Raw genomic sequence first — 18,467 nt, 5'->3', positions numbered from 1 at the left:
TTAAACCAAGAGATAATCAGATTTCATTAAGTCAGACTGCAAGACAAATCATTGTCAAACTCTTTAAAGGTTAAGCCACATCTGCAAAAGCTGCACAGGAACAGTGTTTTCTATTGAAGAAACATTAAGAAAAATTAAAATGCAGGTACAGACAACTAAGAAGGAAAGCCTTTTACGAAAGAGCACAGTTAGAGATCACAGATGAAAACTCTATTACAGTTTGTCTGAGAGAGCAAAGGGAAGCTGCGTGTTTTCTTTAGCCTGAATGATATAAAAGCTGTGAACTGATAAAATTCTGTAATCACTTATTATTGTCTAGCTCAAAAAGAAACCATATTTATTTTTATGCTGTCAAAACTTAAAGCAATTTGGAATCTCTGTGAGTAGGGGTTAATGACATAATTTGATTTAAATGGCTTAGATTATTTAGCAACAACACCAACTCAACTAGCCCCTCTTTGTAGTGTTTCTCTGCCTCTTATACCATATAACTCAGGAAAAAAATCCCAGGGAAGGTGAACACTTTGAAACATCAATCATTTTGAACCATTAATGCATTCTTCATCCAACTGTCAGGGCTATAAAACTGTAACTGGATGCAAAATGGCTATTTTACTTTCCTTACAAATATTGAGATTGCGCAGTGTAAACTAAACAATTTCACAGATTCCTTCAGCTTGTGAGATTCTGAAACCTCCTATATCTAGTTCTGGCCTTTTCTATATGAGATCTGTTCCCACAAAGTGAGCAGCTAAAGGAGGCACCCCAGCTTCTTCCAGCTAAGTCTGTCATTAGGATTTTGTGGTGATAAATTTAAGACATCCCAAGCTTTAATCAACATTCCATTTTTAATCCCTTCAGCTAAATACCCCAAGCGTTAAACACCATTTCAAACAGTCATGTGCTAGCCACTAAACTGTTCTTGAAAGCTGAATTACAGTATATGCTTTCGCAAATGCAACCAAATTAAATTTTATGGTGACAATAGCTAACATTTTATCTTATTTAAAGCCTGTTCACAGCAGTCATTCTTATCAAAAGTTTTGCTTCTAAAAAGTGAAAATGCTTGCAAAAGATTTCAAAGCACAATCTTAACAGCACACTCAACAAAATACTGTTTATGTATTTTAGATTTTTTTATCCATATGATATTTTTCTCACTGCTCATCTTACTTTTCTTTTAAGCTAAGAAATACAGCCATTTGTTTTAAAGTTTTTTGTTGTTGTTGTTCTTTCTTTCTAGAAAGCATTTTAAGGTGTAAATATAAATTATTTCCTTTGCAGCCATTGTACATTAAAGTAAATTCTACTGCATTTGAAAACATGTCAGCTTTATTTTGTACTGGTATTCAGAATCCTCTCCTTTTGACCAATTTTATATAAAGTTCCTCTGGGAAGATAATGTGTATGATTGCAGCCCTGCCTTGTTAAAATCCATGGCTTTTTATGCAGTCATGTTTTCACCCATGAATTATGCATGAAAAAAGTATCTCATTACATTTCATTTTCTTTACAGCAGCATCCCCCTTCTCGACATGCTCAGATTCCCATCAGCTGAGCTCTACTTACCCTGCAGCTTGGCTCCATCTTGATGCCTTCATAGCATTTTAGACAAAATGGGCGTGTTTAACTTGTCACCTCAAGCCTGGTATAAATTATTAACCAGAGCTTTGCACAGATTTGTGAGATAACCAGCCTGAACTGAGAGAAACTTCACAGGCTTGACTGTATATGTGTATTTGACAGTGACATTAATGGCAGTTTCCCTTATAGTAGTCCCAAACAGAGGATTATTTAAAAATAAAAACTTAAAAAAATAAATAAAAATAAAAATAAATCCTAGTGTAAATATTCAATTTTTTTCCTGAAATTAGCTTTAGCAACATTTTTTTATTTTTAGCATACCTTATCTATGCCATAGAAATTATACTGTTTCCTATGATTTGAAGATAAAATTAATCTTCAAATATAGAATCTTTACAATGTTCTGCTTACTTTTCAGCCTAGAAAACTCTCTCAGAGTTTATAAGTATTTAAATCAGAAAATTTAACAACTTGAGCCATTCTCCTTCACATGGAACCAAGAAGGTGCTCCTTATTTTTTTTTTTCCATTAACTGGCATCACTAGAAGATAATACTTGAACTTGTGAAACCATGGCATGAGAGTTCCTGCTTTTGGCATGTACATATTGGAGGACACCCAGTACTTACTGATTTCTATCTGTAGTCAGTTGAAATAACTAGTCAAGTTAGTGATTATGGAGAAAGGCACGCATTACTTAAGAAATTAAGCACCTTCTGATTGTTTTTGGAAGCTGTCTTTAACCACAAGATGTAATCATAAATCCTTGAAGTAAAACTTCCTCCCCCTACACTGGTCTCTCTCCAGGAATGAAGTACACTGAAGTAATTGACTACCATGTAATGAAACAGAAGACAAATAACACTGAAATAAAAGGGAGGGTCAAGGCGCTGAAACTCAAAGTCACTTGAAGCAAAACCTTTTCCTTTCTCAAGTTTCAAGTATTTTATAACACTTCAACTAAGTACTGCATTCTGTAACCTTGATAACAGAGGTTCATGCTTTACTAGAGCAAATACAGAGAAACACATGTTTTGGCTGCAGGACTTCAGACAGCCACATAAACAGGAAACTCTAGGGAAACCTTATTCATACCAGTGAGACCACACTTGGAGCACTGTGTCCATTTCTGAGCTTTGTGGCATGAGAGACAGGAACGTATTGAATTGAGTCCAATGAAGGGCCATGAAGATGATGAGAAAAGGCTGAGGCCTGGGATGGTTCAATGTGGAGAATACTCAAGCCAGGAATCTGATCAGTGTCTACAAGAACCTGGAGAGAAGGTTCCAGGCTCTGTTGGGTGATGCCCAGCCACAAGACAAGAGGTAGTGGACACAAACTAAAAACAGGAGGCGCTGTCTGAACATTGGAAAACACTGCTGGATTGTAAAGAACATGAAGCACTGAGACAGTTTGTCCAGAGATATAGTGGAGTCTCCCTTGGAGATATCCAAAGCCATGAGGACATGATCTTGGGCAACCTGTTCTAGGTGGCCCTGCTTGAGAATGGCTTAGACCAGATGGACCCAGGTCCCTTTCAACCTCAACAGTTCTGTGCCTGTGTCACACTCTGATTGAGTGGGGTTGCACTGATGGCACTGAAGTTGATCATGCCAATTCACACAGAGGAGATCCACATAGGACCCAACAGTCTGTGGCTCAGCACCCCAGCTGAGGCAGGAGCATTATGTATGCCCACACTGACTTTCCTACCAGTGCAGCACTCCAGAGCAGACTCCAGTCTTGCTGCAACTTCATCCCAGCTCACAGCACACTGACACTGAGAACAAGGCACCCACCACAGCCTTCTTAGATGAAAGGTCAGCCATTAGAATTCCTTAGCAAGAAAGCTGACACTAAGCAATCAAATGCTCCATTCACTATTCAGCTGTAGCAATGGAAACCAAAAGGGTCATAACAAAAAATGAAACCGTTCATGTTCTATAACCAAACAAACTATTGCAGTAAATATATCTGGAAATTTGAGGTATTGAGTTCTTCAATTCTCTAATAATTTGATTGCTTTATTATTATTATTATTATTTGTTTCATTTTGAGAAATACTATTTCCTAGTGTACTAATAATTTCTATTAATTTATAAAGATATAGTTCTGACAATAACATTAGCTTTTTTTCTAATTCAGAGCCTTTCATTATTCAATATTTTATTCAATATGAATGGTATCACTTATGACCTTTAAGGCCAGGGGTGCATATAATAAACTGAGAGGAAAACAAACAAACTAACATATACATCAGACCTCAAGTGTTTAAATTTAGAAATAGAAACTAAAGGTCTTGGTATTTCATATATGAAATCAATGCAAAAGCTGGCAAATGCATATGGCAGAGATAAATAGGAAGCACAAGAAACTATGTATTAAGGGTTCACATTGACTTTTTTTTTCCACTAGACAATTCTGTAATTTTGTGCAGTGTTATATTTTCTTATAAGCAATACACAGAATTTTGACAGTATCTTTCATTCATTTTGTATAAGCAAGGTTAAAATAACTGAGTGCTAATAACTGGCAGGACAACATATCCCATTTCTTTCTACTACTGTCTGGGCAGATTTGATGTTTTTAAGGACTTTAGCCACTTCACATCAATCCCTGTAGAGTGCTGTGTAATTGATAAAATACTTTTACTCCAGTACCAAATACAACGAATGAAAGAAATAATTTGAATATTTCAGAACATTATTTTTAATTATGGATTATTTTTGAGTACAAAAAACAATTATTTCAAATATGTTAAGTAGCTCAGACTGTTTAAAGGTGTTTCAAAAGAATGAAGAATAATTTTTCTTTTAATTATAAAGAAAAATGTCGGTTTTGATTTCACAGTCCTCATTAAATGTTAAATTCACATCATAATGTCTAGAATTTTTTGTATTTAACTTCCTTTTCTGCTAATTAGCACTATGACCTATGACTGAGAATTTAAGAAAAAAAGATAAAAGTTAGCCTACCTCAAACAAAAAATCTTTATTATTCATCTGTTACTACAAGACTATAACAATAATCATAATTAATAATAACTTCCCAAGAGAGAAAAGATATGTTGTAGAGTCTGCATGCTGGAAGAATCAAACCCAAACAGAACAGCTGCATTGAATTCTTCCCTCTTCCATACATGTGCTTCTTCTGGGCAGTAAACCGGGAAGAGCACCCAGCAGGATCCTTCAGTGATACCATGCTGGTTCTGCCCCCAAGACCAAGCTCTACTTTCTGTAGGCTCAGCAGTGGACAATAACGTCAGAAATACCAGTGCAAATAGCTAATACTAAATACAGTATTTGCCTTTTGGAAGGCTTTGCCTCGTGGAAAGCCATCTCTGATCACTAGCTGCTGAGATATTAAGTTATTTTCTTTCCACAAGACCAATAACCAGTACCCACCGCAAGTGAGATAACATTAAAAAGCACAAATATTTATTCTCTCTCCAAGTATCTGAGAGAGCCAAGAGAAAGGCATTTTGAAATTCTACTAGCAGATTTCATTGTTTCTCTGCTAAGGTCTTTCAAAGTACTCACAGGAAAAAAAAATAGCTTTCAATAGTCACAACTGTGTTACGGCTGATGATGTTTTGTACTGTGAAATACAATTTGAGATACTTTGATGTATTAAACTCATTTTATTCAATTATCCAATTAATTGCAAAATTCTAAATTTAGAATATGTTCATATTGTGGGTTAAACTTCAAAACTAGTGATACAACTGAATTATGTAAACAGTACACATACACATAGACAAGGAGTAAAACTAAAAAAAAGCTACAGTGCATAAATATATATATATAAAAATTATATATAGTATCCAGTACTATATATAGTTTGAATCCTATTCTGAGTACAAACGTAAACATGCAGTTTTCTTTCTAATTTGGCTTGTGATATTAAAATCATTAACAGTGGGTTTTGTTTTTTTTTTTTTGTTTGTTTGCTTTTTTTGTTTGTTCATTTTTTAATGGCAAACAAATAATAATTTGCTTTCTCTTATTAATACTGGATATTTACTCAATTTTTTATTTCACTTTCCTTCTTCATTTTATGTTTATTGCTATTCCTTCTTCAAAAATACAGCAACAATAAAAACAGAAACAAAAAAACAACTTGTTGGAGGCATTAAACATTAAGAGTCAATTCTGGTATCAAGCAAAGTACTGCTATTTTGAAAATAGGGGATGACTCAGAATTTAAAAGTAAACAATCTGTCTAAGGAAAATATACATAAAAGAGAACAAACTTTATCCACGTTACATTTGGCATACTTTATTTTTTCCTAATTTTACATCTCTTCTTTTTTTCTAGGGCTTTGACTTCATAACCCACATGACTGTGCTGCTGTGAATTCTCAAGAATCTGCATCTACCCACATCCTACTGACCAGTACAGTCTCCTAGGTTGTCAGCTAAGACTAATGTGGCTATGATCAGTTAGATAAGAAAGGGTTTTAGACATGTAACACCTTGCTGAAGATAACTAAGGGCCTCATTAAAAAAAAAAAAAAAAAAAAAAAAAAGAATTAAGAGAGATCTGACTTTATCAAGTGCCACATATAGACACCATAGTATTAAAAGTAATTTTAGAATGAGACTAATGACAAAATTTCCCAGGGTTCAAAAATTCAAAAAAGTGGAGAAGAAAACTGGCTGAAAGGCATAAAAAATGTATTCATCAATAAAGAAATTCACATTTAAATCTGATTTTAACTTGGCAAATTGTTCTGTAAATCTAGTAGAAGTAATATTCACTCACTTAATAGAACCTTATTTTTTTTGCATTGGACTCAATTCCCCTTTACTCTGTTGTCAATGCTTTAATAGCATAAGATGTTAAAATAAAACAAGGTCAGCTTCACTGAACCCAGCATCTTGGAATTTGGATGTTTACACGAATCCTTATGACCAAAAACTGATCTCTGGACAAATGATAGAGATAAGACTCATCAGGACTTGCTAAATATTAGTAATTTTTTTTATTATTTTTTATTTTTTTCAGATATGAAATGGATTTGTAGGTCTGACAGCATGGACATCATTTCCTTTAAACCTTTTGCAGGGAGCAAAAGATAACTGACCTGTAGAGAGCAGGCAGAGACAATGGAAAGAGTGGCAAGCATAGCACTATTTAATTTCTCAGTATCCTAAGAAGCAACATTTTTGTGACTCTTCCCTGCTTTTATTTGATAAGTGCCTTTCTTGAATTTGGTTGTTTCTGGAATCTTTTTCCACTTTAGTACTTGGTTGTTGCCTTTTCAGATGTCTACTCAAGAGTCAGAAATAGAAAAATAGAAGGAAACACTGATTTATCTTCCCAGCTGTCTATTCTGTATAGTAATGTCAATGCACGTCCAGAGTTTTATATTATTTTTTCTTCATGTATTTGCTGCTAGACAGTCCCTTACAGTTTAAGTCTTTGTGTATTTTAACATCTTTTATTCTTCTCTTTTATAGATCCGTCAGGTTGGTTTGCTTTTGTTTTTTCCCCTGGTGCTTTCTTGAGTTGCTTTTCCTAGCAAATCTTTTCCAGTCACCAACAGCTTAAGAACATTTTTGCTTTGTTGAAGCTTTTCCAGCTTTTTCACTTTGTTGGGTTTTTTTGTTTGTTTGTTTGGGTTTTTTTTTCTTTGTTTTTTGTTTCATTTTCCTCCATAGTATCTCTATTTTTTTCCCTTCTTTCATGCATACAGGACTGTTGCTACATTTTGAGAAACCTTCCAATCTCTTCCTGATCTTCTTTTGAGGAAAAGCAAAACCTGCCAGGTTGAAAGACGACTTTCAACTCAAGTAGGTGTTATGATCAACTTCCTCTGACTTTCAAACATCATTTCCAACTCGGGATTCTTTTATTCTGGCTGTCCATTGCCATTTTAGATCTCAGGTGATTCTTTTTTTCTCTAGAATGGATTTGAATTTTGTCTGGAGTAGCTTTGTGCTCAGACTTTTATACCTTGTTTAGGATGTCTTTTATTTGTCACATTAACCAAACATGTTATAGGTAGGAGATAATAATAATTATTATTTTCTTTCTGCAGAGGTTTCAGGTTTTATACCCAATTCTTAAGACTTGGCACACAGGAAAACACGACGGATCTACTTGTAGCATACAGCTGATTTACCCATAGTTTGCCACACTTCACTGCTTGGCTGGTCATATAATGCTGTGAAGGAATTTTACTAGTTTCTTCAGAATAGACACTAGCCCACTGAGAACTCTTCCTAAGACTGGTAAGAGGAAGATAACACAGAGTTCTAATACCATGTCTGACATCATCAAATGTAGCTAGTGGTGGGTAAATATGCCAGTAACTTCTGTACCATTTATCTTGACAAACGCTCTGTTTTCAAGGAAAATGGGCTCAACATCACACCATTAAAGCTTTTTTTGAAAAGATGTTATCTTTCCCAGGTGACTCTCTTATTCATTTTTGCGATAAGAAAAAAAGTTTGGAGGTGTGGCTTCTAATAGGAGAGGGTTTCTAATATGTAAACACAGATAGTAAAACAACAGCAAAATAACCGCACAAAGTAAAAAATTGAATTATCTGTTGCTAGCTGAAGAACAAGCATGTTTACTTTTAACTGAGTTTATGTATGCATGTGTATATATTTGCATGCATGTATACTGACTTGCTTGTATACAAGTCAGTCTTATTTCACAGTGCCTGTCCAGTTCTGTGGGTTTTTCATCTTGAGACAGGAAAGCCTATGTATCTACCTACGCACATATGTTTTTACTGAGAACAGAATATGTAGAGCACTCCATTTCAGAACTTAGAGCTACTGTTTTATCCCTTACCATTGCTCAGAACTTACAGTTCTGCTTTCAAGATTGCTCTGGTTTACTGAAAAGAGGGCACTTACCTTCCCCAAGTGACACCTGTGGCACTATCAATTTTTCTGATGGATTATAATAAGAAGAGTGTGCTAACTGAACATACTCTGACATTAAAAAAATTCTGGATATAATTGGGTCATAGAATCTAAAAGAGCATGCTGTATGAAAAGAAAACATGTTGCAAACCTTGCATAAGACAAATGAACATAAGAAGTAGCATTCTCTAAGGGATTCTGTTAATTGAATACATTTAAAATTTTCAGAAGCAGTTACAGCTGACACCTGCTGTTTTATAGACTGACGTAGTTAGAAGCTATCTAGCTCTCTCCAGTAAGCTGAAGAAGCAAAACATCTAATTAAAACCAAAGCTGTAAAGGCGTTTAGTCAAATTGTTTAAAGTGTTCTTTCTGAGGATGTAAAATTGGCTGGGCTTTGACCAGGCACAGATAGTTTATCAAAGCTAACAAGTACAATTGTGGAAGCTTGACAAAACTTGAATGTTTGAACAGACAAAGATTTTAAGGAGCTTCATTTTTTGAAAAGCCTAAAAATTGATTAATACAGTACTTAGACTAACCTTGAAAGGGAAAAAACTGTACTTTACCCACTGGAAGATTTAGATCTAAGGCATTGTTACAGCCCAGGGAATGAAAATGTGCAAAATGTATATAAATCTTCCCAGTTTATAATACCTTTTGGAAAAATACTAAAATCTGGTATTTTAACTTTTCACATGATGTTTCTGGATTCTGCCTGCAAAATCCAAAAAGCTGGCACTCAAATTAGCCAAAAGTAATGGCAATGCCGGTATACCAAAACCTTCTTTGATACCTTATTCTGAAAAAGGATAGCATTTCTTGAAAACTGCCATCATTTCCCTGATGTAGTAGCTCAATCTATTAGTAGTAGTATTTTCATAGCATCCTCAGTCCAAATTGCATTATATAGTAAGAAAAGTGTGAGAAAAGTGGCAGTTTCCTCCTCCAAGGAGTTATCATTTAAGGGTCCTATTCAGTACTTTTTACTGTAGAATATCACACACTGACTTCAGAGGGGGTTTGCCAAAGGAGGGAGTGAATAAGAGCGCTGAATAGAGCTCTACAAAGGCACAGCAGGTACAGCTGGTGCAATTCCATACAGACAAAGCAATGTACAATATAATGTAGACAGTTAAAGCAGTGCATTATGTATCATTATGAAAACCATCCATTTTACATATAATTTATAATATGAAAGTAGTTATCCTCCCTCCAAGTTTTGCTCCATTTTTTTAGAGTTTTATCAAACTATTATTGTATGATAAAGACCACTTAGTATGGAAATACTATGATAAAACTTTAAATTCAGTTGATGAAACAAACAGGTACCAGATCAACTCTTCTTTTTAAAAATGTAAAAGGTTTCTAATTTGTTGATTCCCTATAGTATGAGATGAAGGATTTTTTTTCAAAATCATTTTTATTTCTCATTAAATTCAAAAATCTTCTATTCATAAATTTCAAGGTATCTTACATGCATTAATGAAGGAAGCGTTACAGCATTATTGTGAGGAAGCTATTGTTCTCTTTGTAAAGAAAGAGAAATTGAGACAGAAAAGTAGCATGTCTTAAAGAGCTATACTTTTACTGATTATGGTACTTTAACAGCCCAGATAGATATTTGAACGGGCTGAACTGTATTGCTATTAGGCTTATCTGAAACAGTTCATTTAGACCTTCAGTTAAATTACTGTGACCTGAGACATCGCCATGTGGGCAGAACATGTTGGTCATAAGTGTACTCCTACTCCTGGCAAATTCAAGATAAAGTCATTTAACTTGACCTTGTTTGCATTCATGTTGGTAGTGGCCCAATGCAATCACATCCGCAGCATTAAGTATATCATTATATTTACAAGTACAACACTTGGGCTCCTGCTCTAGGAGGTATATGAAGAAAGAATTTATGTGCTTGAATTTACTGGAGAGTGGAGGCTGGAAGGCCTTGGCAACAATAAACAATATCAAGTGCATTATAAGATACAATAACACTTTTAGAATTATGCTTCAGAGTGAATTCCTGGTATCCATAAGTGCCCTTTAAATAGAAATGGACACATAGAAATACTATATTTTTATTAATGCTGTAGTCAACAGGTGGATAAGAATGATCCTTATGCTGCTGCATCTCCTTTAGTAGACCTCAGTTCATCACTTGATTAAGAAAAATGCATTAAATATACCACTGAGAAAAAGATCAGAAGATTTTGATTTTAAGTATTACTGTCATAAACTTAATTCCTATGCTGTATGTTTGAGAGAACATTTTGGATTCAGAAATGGCTTGGTTATCACAGTGTAGTATATTCACCATAATAACCACTGAGAATACATGAAATTTATCTGAACACAGCTACAAAAAATAAACGTATTATCCATACTTGCTTCTTGTTCCTAAAAATAATGTGGCAATAAACAAACAAACAAACAAATAAATAAATAAAATAAAAGGTTGAATGAGCCATCTGAGGAAGCAGAGTGCAGCATTAACTTGTACCACCAAGGACAGATCTTCTGCAGACCAGTTCCAGAGTTCAGGAGGTCAGAGACAGACATTACAGTTCTTTGGAAAAAGAGAGGTGGTGCATCTGAGTTGATATTACCACAGTTCTATATAAAAAAATTAATTTTTTTTTAGTCACTAAAAATGAGTGGCAATTCCTAGCATCTGAACTACACTGCACAAAGAAACGTGATTTACACAAACACTGAAACTTGCATTCACATATGCAGCATAAACAAAATGAGACAAATATTATTTTGTCTTTTTTTTATCATATGTTTCTCTGTCTGCCCACATATGAGTCACATGTTTTGCACAACCACAAAACAATTTTTGCTGTTTTCAGTGACAGCTCTTTGTGGAATTCTGGAAGGAAACCTCACTTAAAACATGTATTTGTTCCTAGTAGTTTATTTGCTCAGTCTATATATAGAAGAAATTCTGAAATTTACACAACTGTCTACTTTCTGAAAAATAGCACAAAACCCCATCTTCTTCAGACTAATAATGTATGGCTTTCAATAGCAATGTAGCAAAAAAAAAACTATGTGGAATCTTTAAAAAATAAACTGTTCTATCCCAGCATCTCATCTTCAATTTTAATATCCAATTTTTCAGAATTTAAGAAGAGGATGGCACAGAACACACTAAACCCATGTCTGTCATGCTAATTAAGCCTTAGTAGGTAGACGAGGCAATTTGCTTCTTTTTTTTTTTTTTTTTTTACCATAGAAGGAGAACATGAAAAGAAACCAACCCAAAACAAGGTGACCATGTTAAAAGTGTTATAAGTCTATGGCTTTCTTTGGTTATCTGTGAAAGGATAGCATGAGCTTTCTTATATTACCATCACCCTACTCCAGAGTGAAAGGTGAGTTAACTCCCCAAGCTTCTGTGACTCTTGGTCTTTCAAAGACTTCTGGGAAATTAACGATTAGAACAAGGATATGGGTGCCCATTGCCTGGAATTGACAAAGATTACATACAGCGTATGTAATTTATGGTGTAGATGAAGTTTCTGAGGCTTGAAAAGTTGCAATATTTTAGCTATTACATATGTGTTCATCCATCATATGTTACCAGTTCAGCCTTTAGCTATAGTTTTCAAGTTTAATTGCATTATCTTATATTTGTACCTGTTAAGAATGCAGTTATGGAAAAATATTGAAGTTAACTGATAATTTGGTAATTTGATCATATCTCCTAATTTCTGGGTAGACAGTTTAGTCTGGTATGAACTACAGTCCCATAACAGGATGACTCCAAATCCACTGTCTAATAATTGAAAAACTTGTTATTTTCCTATCAGCAAACATTTTAAAAATGCAATTTGCCAAAATGTGTACAAGGGCTTGGATAAGCTGGGAAAAAAATAATAAAATTGCATTCTTCATTAAAAACTATTCTTCCAATCACTACTTGTCAAATAGCTAGTTAAGAAAGGGAGAAAAAAAAAAAAAAAAAGTGTTTTAAAGAGTATCTTCAATCCAGAGAGTGATGGTGAACAGAAAGACATTAAAGACATGAAAATTAACAAGCAGAGAACATAAATGATAGAGTAACTATCTCAGACCAGTATGAATACCCACTGTTTTGCAAATTAAAAACTGTAAAAACATAAGAAGAGATGCATAGAATAATGAATTAGACAAGTTTGCATTCAGTTTTTACAGCTTTTCACCCAGTACACTTTTATTCTTCATAAAAATGAGGATGATCTACACACACACACACTATAGATATATATGTAGTTTTGAAAATGCTACTGAAATAGCTGCTCTCAGGAGAGAGATTCTCAGTGGCACGTCAGTGCAGCAGAGACTTCAGCGAGAATCTTTGTATCACTTGCTGCACATGCACACCAGAAAGCAGCAGCAAAGTGGCCTCAGCAGGAGGGCCCTTTCTGCTTTCACAGCCCTGGTACTCCAGCAAGGGAATGGCTAAGCTGCACAGAAGTCTTCTTACTGTACATAGACTAGTATCTGCATCTAACATCTATCTTGTTTAAAAAATAAATCAGATTTCCTCATTTAATGGCTATATTTGATTAGGGAAGCAATAATTATTTCTTACCTTACTAGTTAAATTTTAACTGTAACTGTTTCTGTCTAACTGATTCCTAGGAAATTTCAAAAGTGTCAAATGAATGGTAGATAGTATGGCCTGGACTGAGGTGAAGATCTCATATTTACGCTGATCAAAATAAATTTCAACAAGTGCTACAACATTTAGCTAAAGATAACTGACAATCTGGCATGCAATGTTTGAGTATTTTGAGTCTTAAATGCTTAAAGTGTTCAAAAAAGATTATAAAAATATAATAATAATAATTTCTAAGCCAAAGCTTAAAACAAAAATCCATCAAGGCCATTAAATTTTAAACTTGACACTACTAAATTGCTTTAATGTCTTCAATAGCATGCAGTTAGGAGGATAATGATGTATTTGGTGAGTCTTTCTGCTTTTTGACATAAATTACTTTATTTGATTTTTTTTTCTTGCAATTGTAAGAGGAAAGACATTATGCGTCGTAAACACCATTACATGGCTGAATCAGAAGTACCCAAACAATAATTTGAGCAAATATGCTTTATCTGAAAGAATGTGTATCTTTTATTGGCACTTCATATACCATCATTAGTGAATATCTTCTGAAGATGGTCTCAGTGAACTGTAATGCCACCGTGGGATGAAAACTGCTGCTGAATGCCACAATAAAGACTGACTCATCCTGTGTTTTTGGCCAGTAACAGCATTGAGCTTGTTGGGAAATTAAGACAAGATTTTACATCAGTCAGATAAACAATGTATGTAAGTAATAAAAATACTTACACCTGTCTCCAGATAATAGGCAAAGTTAAATTTGCAAGTATAGCTGTGGGACATTTTGTTTTATTCTGTTCGGTTGTTAAGCTTTTTAGTGTTTTATATATATAATTATGTTTTAGTGCTTTTCTTAAAATTATCCTAGGGCAGAAATGCTTTTGGGTTTAAAGGAAAATAAGACCATAAAGGTTTCCATCTAGAAGGGAAAAAATACAAACAACAAAACAAGTGTATTTTCTTTGAGGCCAATCTTACACTTACACTTACAGAAAATTCAGAGTTACTTTACTCCTGTGGTGTGTTATCTGCCCTGCAATTATGTTTTGGCCACTGTATGAGTGTACAGAAATGTAGCAAATCTGTACACACAGAAAAATGGAGGAAGCCAGAAAATGTGTTGTAGAGATGCAGTTACTGTAGGATGAATTTTCCAGTGAGTGTTTTTATTCTGCAATGAATTAATCCTTTCTCGTCCCACTAGGCTCCTTCATCAACTTTCTGGGGCCTTGAGTTCTGCATACTTGTCAAAGTTTTTCTATTGTTGTGACATTAAGCACTGACAGAGACAGCATGTCTGGCACAGTAAGGAGATGCAGCCAGCTACATAGCAGGGAGTAGTACAGAAAAACAAACAAACAAATAAACAAAAACAAATGAGAAAAAAATGAAAATAGCACGTTCCTTCTCAGCATTGAGAAAATGACTTAACAGGAAGACATGGTTAGCTACAAAATCCCTTCAAGGCTTTGGTCAGCTTGGACAGGTCAACAATGAAGAGGGAAGTGGAAAGGCAAAGAGTCTTTGGGCATGCTTTGAAAGGGGAAAGAAGCATGAAATGGATGTCAAGACAGTGTTGTCGTAAGATGCACTAGGGGCTGAAAGGGGAAAATGTTATAATTACTTCTCCAGTTCTCTGCCTATAAAACAGTGTGACTTTTGACACAATATGATCATTCAACTCTTGACTTATATGGAAAAAATAGCTTCAGAAAATATCTGAAATAAGCTTCTGACACAACTGCATCACATCTGGCATTCCTCCACTTCTGGTGATCTGGGGCAGTCTTCTGTTGAAGATTGTAACTAACATCTGGCTGAGGGGGCAGGAAGTACACAGCTTTCCTTTATGTGAAATCCAGGCTCCCACGGTGATGTTATATGCACAAGATCAACCAGAGATGAATCTGGATATCTCTTCTCCATTGAACCTGAATATCTCTTCTATGTGCACTGCATAGAAATCTCCTTAGTTTCCAAAATGATGTTGATAGGACATCTGAACTTTAATGCCTCTGAAATCTAAGGAAAGCTTTAAGTCTCTGAAATTATTCTCAAAAAGAGAGTATTTAGAAACTTGTTTAGAAATCATAGAATCGTAGAATCATAGAATGGTTTGAGTTGGAAGGGACATTTAAGATCTAGTTCCAACCCCCTGCTATAGACAGTGACACTTCCCACTAGACCACATTTCTCAGAGCCCCATCCAGCCTGGCACTGAATGCTTCCAGGGAGGGGGCATCCATGACCTCCCTGGGTAACCTGTTCCAGTGTGTCACCAAATGAATTTGAGCACATTGTATATAGTGTAGTAAGCTGTATGTAGTGTAGAGGGTATTACCTTTAAAAATCTACACCGTCTGTCCCAGTGTGAAAAAATTATAAATAAAAACATTTCATAGTGATTATTTTAAACAACATTTACAACTCTGTAGAAATTTAATTATTGTAAATTTAATGCAAGTCATTAGGCAGTTCATTCTCTTCCTCTGAACTCTTAAATGTCGATGTTTCCTCCTGCTTTTCCCTAGTATCAGAGTGATCTTCACAGTCCTGTGCAAATCAAAACCAATTTACCCCTATCAGCCTCACACTCATCCTTCACTCATTTCTATGCATCTTCACTCATTTCAGTGGTGCATAATAAAAATAAAAAGGGAGGGACTTTCTTGCATTCCTCCCATGTCTTTCTCTATCCCACATCACACATTTCCTTTACAGGTTCTTGATCCCAGCTAAACACCTACATCAGACTTTGTCATCCTTCCAATCTCCAGTTCCTCACATAAAACTTTGTTATAACTTTAATATACGCAGATTTCCCTTGAAAAAGACCTTCCTCATTCTTCTTTCTTCCCTGAGAAAAGCTATGCAACAGTCCTTCTTTACCAACTACTGCTCTTTCCTGGTAGTAACACCATTCAGTCTGTCCATGTATGAACCTGTTAAAAATCTATTTGGAGTACACAGAGAGGATCAGAAAAGCACTGAGGGATAGTGTTAGTTACTACCCAGTACTGCACACAATTGCAAAGAAGTATGAAACTGTTATGTTCAGTAGATAAAAATTGACAATTTTTTTTTTTCTTTTCCTTCTGAGTTTACAAGGTTGGGTTTTTTTCTGAGTGTGTGTGTGTTTTTTAATTAATTGATTAGATGTATTATTCAAAACTAAATGCTGTGTTACAGGTATAACCAATTGCAGAAAGGTTTCTGAGTTGAATACAGCACCTCAACAGGTTCAAATAATTAAACTTTCAATGACTGAAACCTACTCCAACAGCAATAAGACACACTGGAATGTGTTTTCTTGGCTACTGACACACTCCTTGGGTGATTGAAGACACTTGACCCTTGGCCCTGTACCTCAAAGTGCAACTTAAACAGGCACCAATAAGCCCTGTGGTAACTCACTGTTCAATTGCCACTTGTCTCTGGTACCTACTGTTTAAGAAATTCCACAGGGACAGGGGGAATATTTCCACTTTATCTAAGTGAACATAATAGAAATCAAGCAAGGCAATGAGACACCAATACGACATCATATTTTTTGTATTCTGAAAAGCTGCTCAGAAGTGTTCTCTGCAGAAGCTGAGCTTGTTTTAGTTATGAAGGTACTCAGTAAACTAAGCTCTGTATCCTTATATGTATTCAGGATTACTTTCCTGGAATTCATAGAGGTGATGCAAATGTCATTATTCGGTTTTCTTTGACAAAAATTGTGGTTTGTGTAGTACAAAATTGTAATTGAAGTGTTTTTGAGGAAAAATAATGAATAAAAAAATGAAATTGTCAAAAACAACCCTCCTCCCCTGTAGAAATGCTGAGATTTTGGGGAGAGGAAGAGGAAAAGACCAAGGCTAAGGAAGCAGAAGAAAAAAAGCTACACTGGGATGTATGAGAAGGTGAAGAGGAAGGGTGAAAATCCCTGTTGCTGAGTTCAACAATATACAGATGCACAGAGATGAAGAAAGCAAAAAACCAAGCTGGCTGTGTGGCTAGTCTGGGAACCCCTCAGAGCTCTGAAGGTTCAAGTATCTACAGGAAATGGAAAAAAGTCAGAAAGTCAGGGAATTCGGTCAGGCATGATCTTAACAGAGTGATTTGAAAAGGACCCATCAGCATGAGCATGGTGTTGAGGATTTGTTCCTGTATGAGTTATAGCATGAAATGAATAGTCATAAGACTCTTACATACAAGCTCCACAGTCTCTCTCTGCCAGAGCTCTTTTACTCAAATACAAAACCATAATTATAAAACAAAACCTTCTGTCCCTCCTTAGCAAATAGATTTGATTTCCTTTGCCATTGCAGCTATGACCAGCTCTTCAAAGACTGCCTCATGCAGACTCTCATATTCAGTTCAGGGTCATGAGGCTTTCCCTGCATTTTGAGAGAAAGTGGCGGATACAGCACTGAAACACTGGTCATTCAGAGAGGGAGTTTTGAAGTGAACTAAAAATGAGTTAGAAATCCAACTTTACACATTGTAAGCTCCAACTTCTCTACTGGAGCTAAAGTCCTGTATATTGCCTCTGAAGATTTATCCATAACACAGAGCCGAAGCCCCAGGCCTGGTCTATGCTAAAAAGAGGTTGTTATGTGAATTGTGCTGGAACATTCTTTGAATTGAGAAGAACCTTACATAATCAAAAGACTCCTTTTTAATAGTTACTTCTATATCAGTTTCCAAAAAGAATAAGAGATAATATTGCAAGGAAAATATCATAGCTGTGTCAGACAAATTATTTTTTCATACTCTGTCAGAGTTATGTCAGTAAGACTTTTAAGTTTAGACTGGCACCAAAAGGGACTAACCTCTGTGTCAGAATATAAGAATTGTCTGTGCTAGTACCCCACCCCTGAAAGCATCTGTTTTTTCCCCTTAATAAAAGGACTAGAAACTAAAAAGTCTGCTGAAGGGATTTAGAAACATCTTCCACTTAGATAGTGATATCTCTCTTCTTGCAGATTATAATTTGTAAAAAAATCTATTTTTAAGTGCTAAGAACTAGTTAGGCTTGAGGACATAACAGACTTCAAAATTGAAAAGAATTGAATAAATCAAGAAACCTTGCTTACTTCTGTTTACATTACAGGTAAAATGTCCCAACTGCCAGGTCCTGTACTTTGGCCATAACAACCCCAGGCAACATTACAGGCTAGTGGCAGAGTGACGAGAAAACTGTGTGAACAAAATGTACCTGGGACTGTTGGTCGATGCCCAGCTGAGCATGAGCCAGTAATATGCCCAAGTAGCCAGGAAGGTCAATGGCATCCTGGCTTGTACCAGGAATAGTATTGCCAGCAGGAACATGGAGGTGATTGTCCCCCTATACTCAGCTCTGGTGAGGCCACAACTTGAGTACTGTGTTCAGTTTTGGGCTCCTCACTA

Source organism: Lagopus muta, chromosome 3, assembly GCF_023343835.1.
Source record: "Lagopus muta isolate bLagMut1 chromosome 3, bLagMut1 primary, whole genome shotgun sequence".
NCBI lineage: Eukaryota > Metazoa > Chordata > Aves > Galliformes > Phasianidae > Lagopus > Lagopus muta.
The sequence above is the reverse complement of the archived record's forward strand: the minus strand, read 5'-3'. Positions refer to the sequence as shown.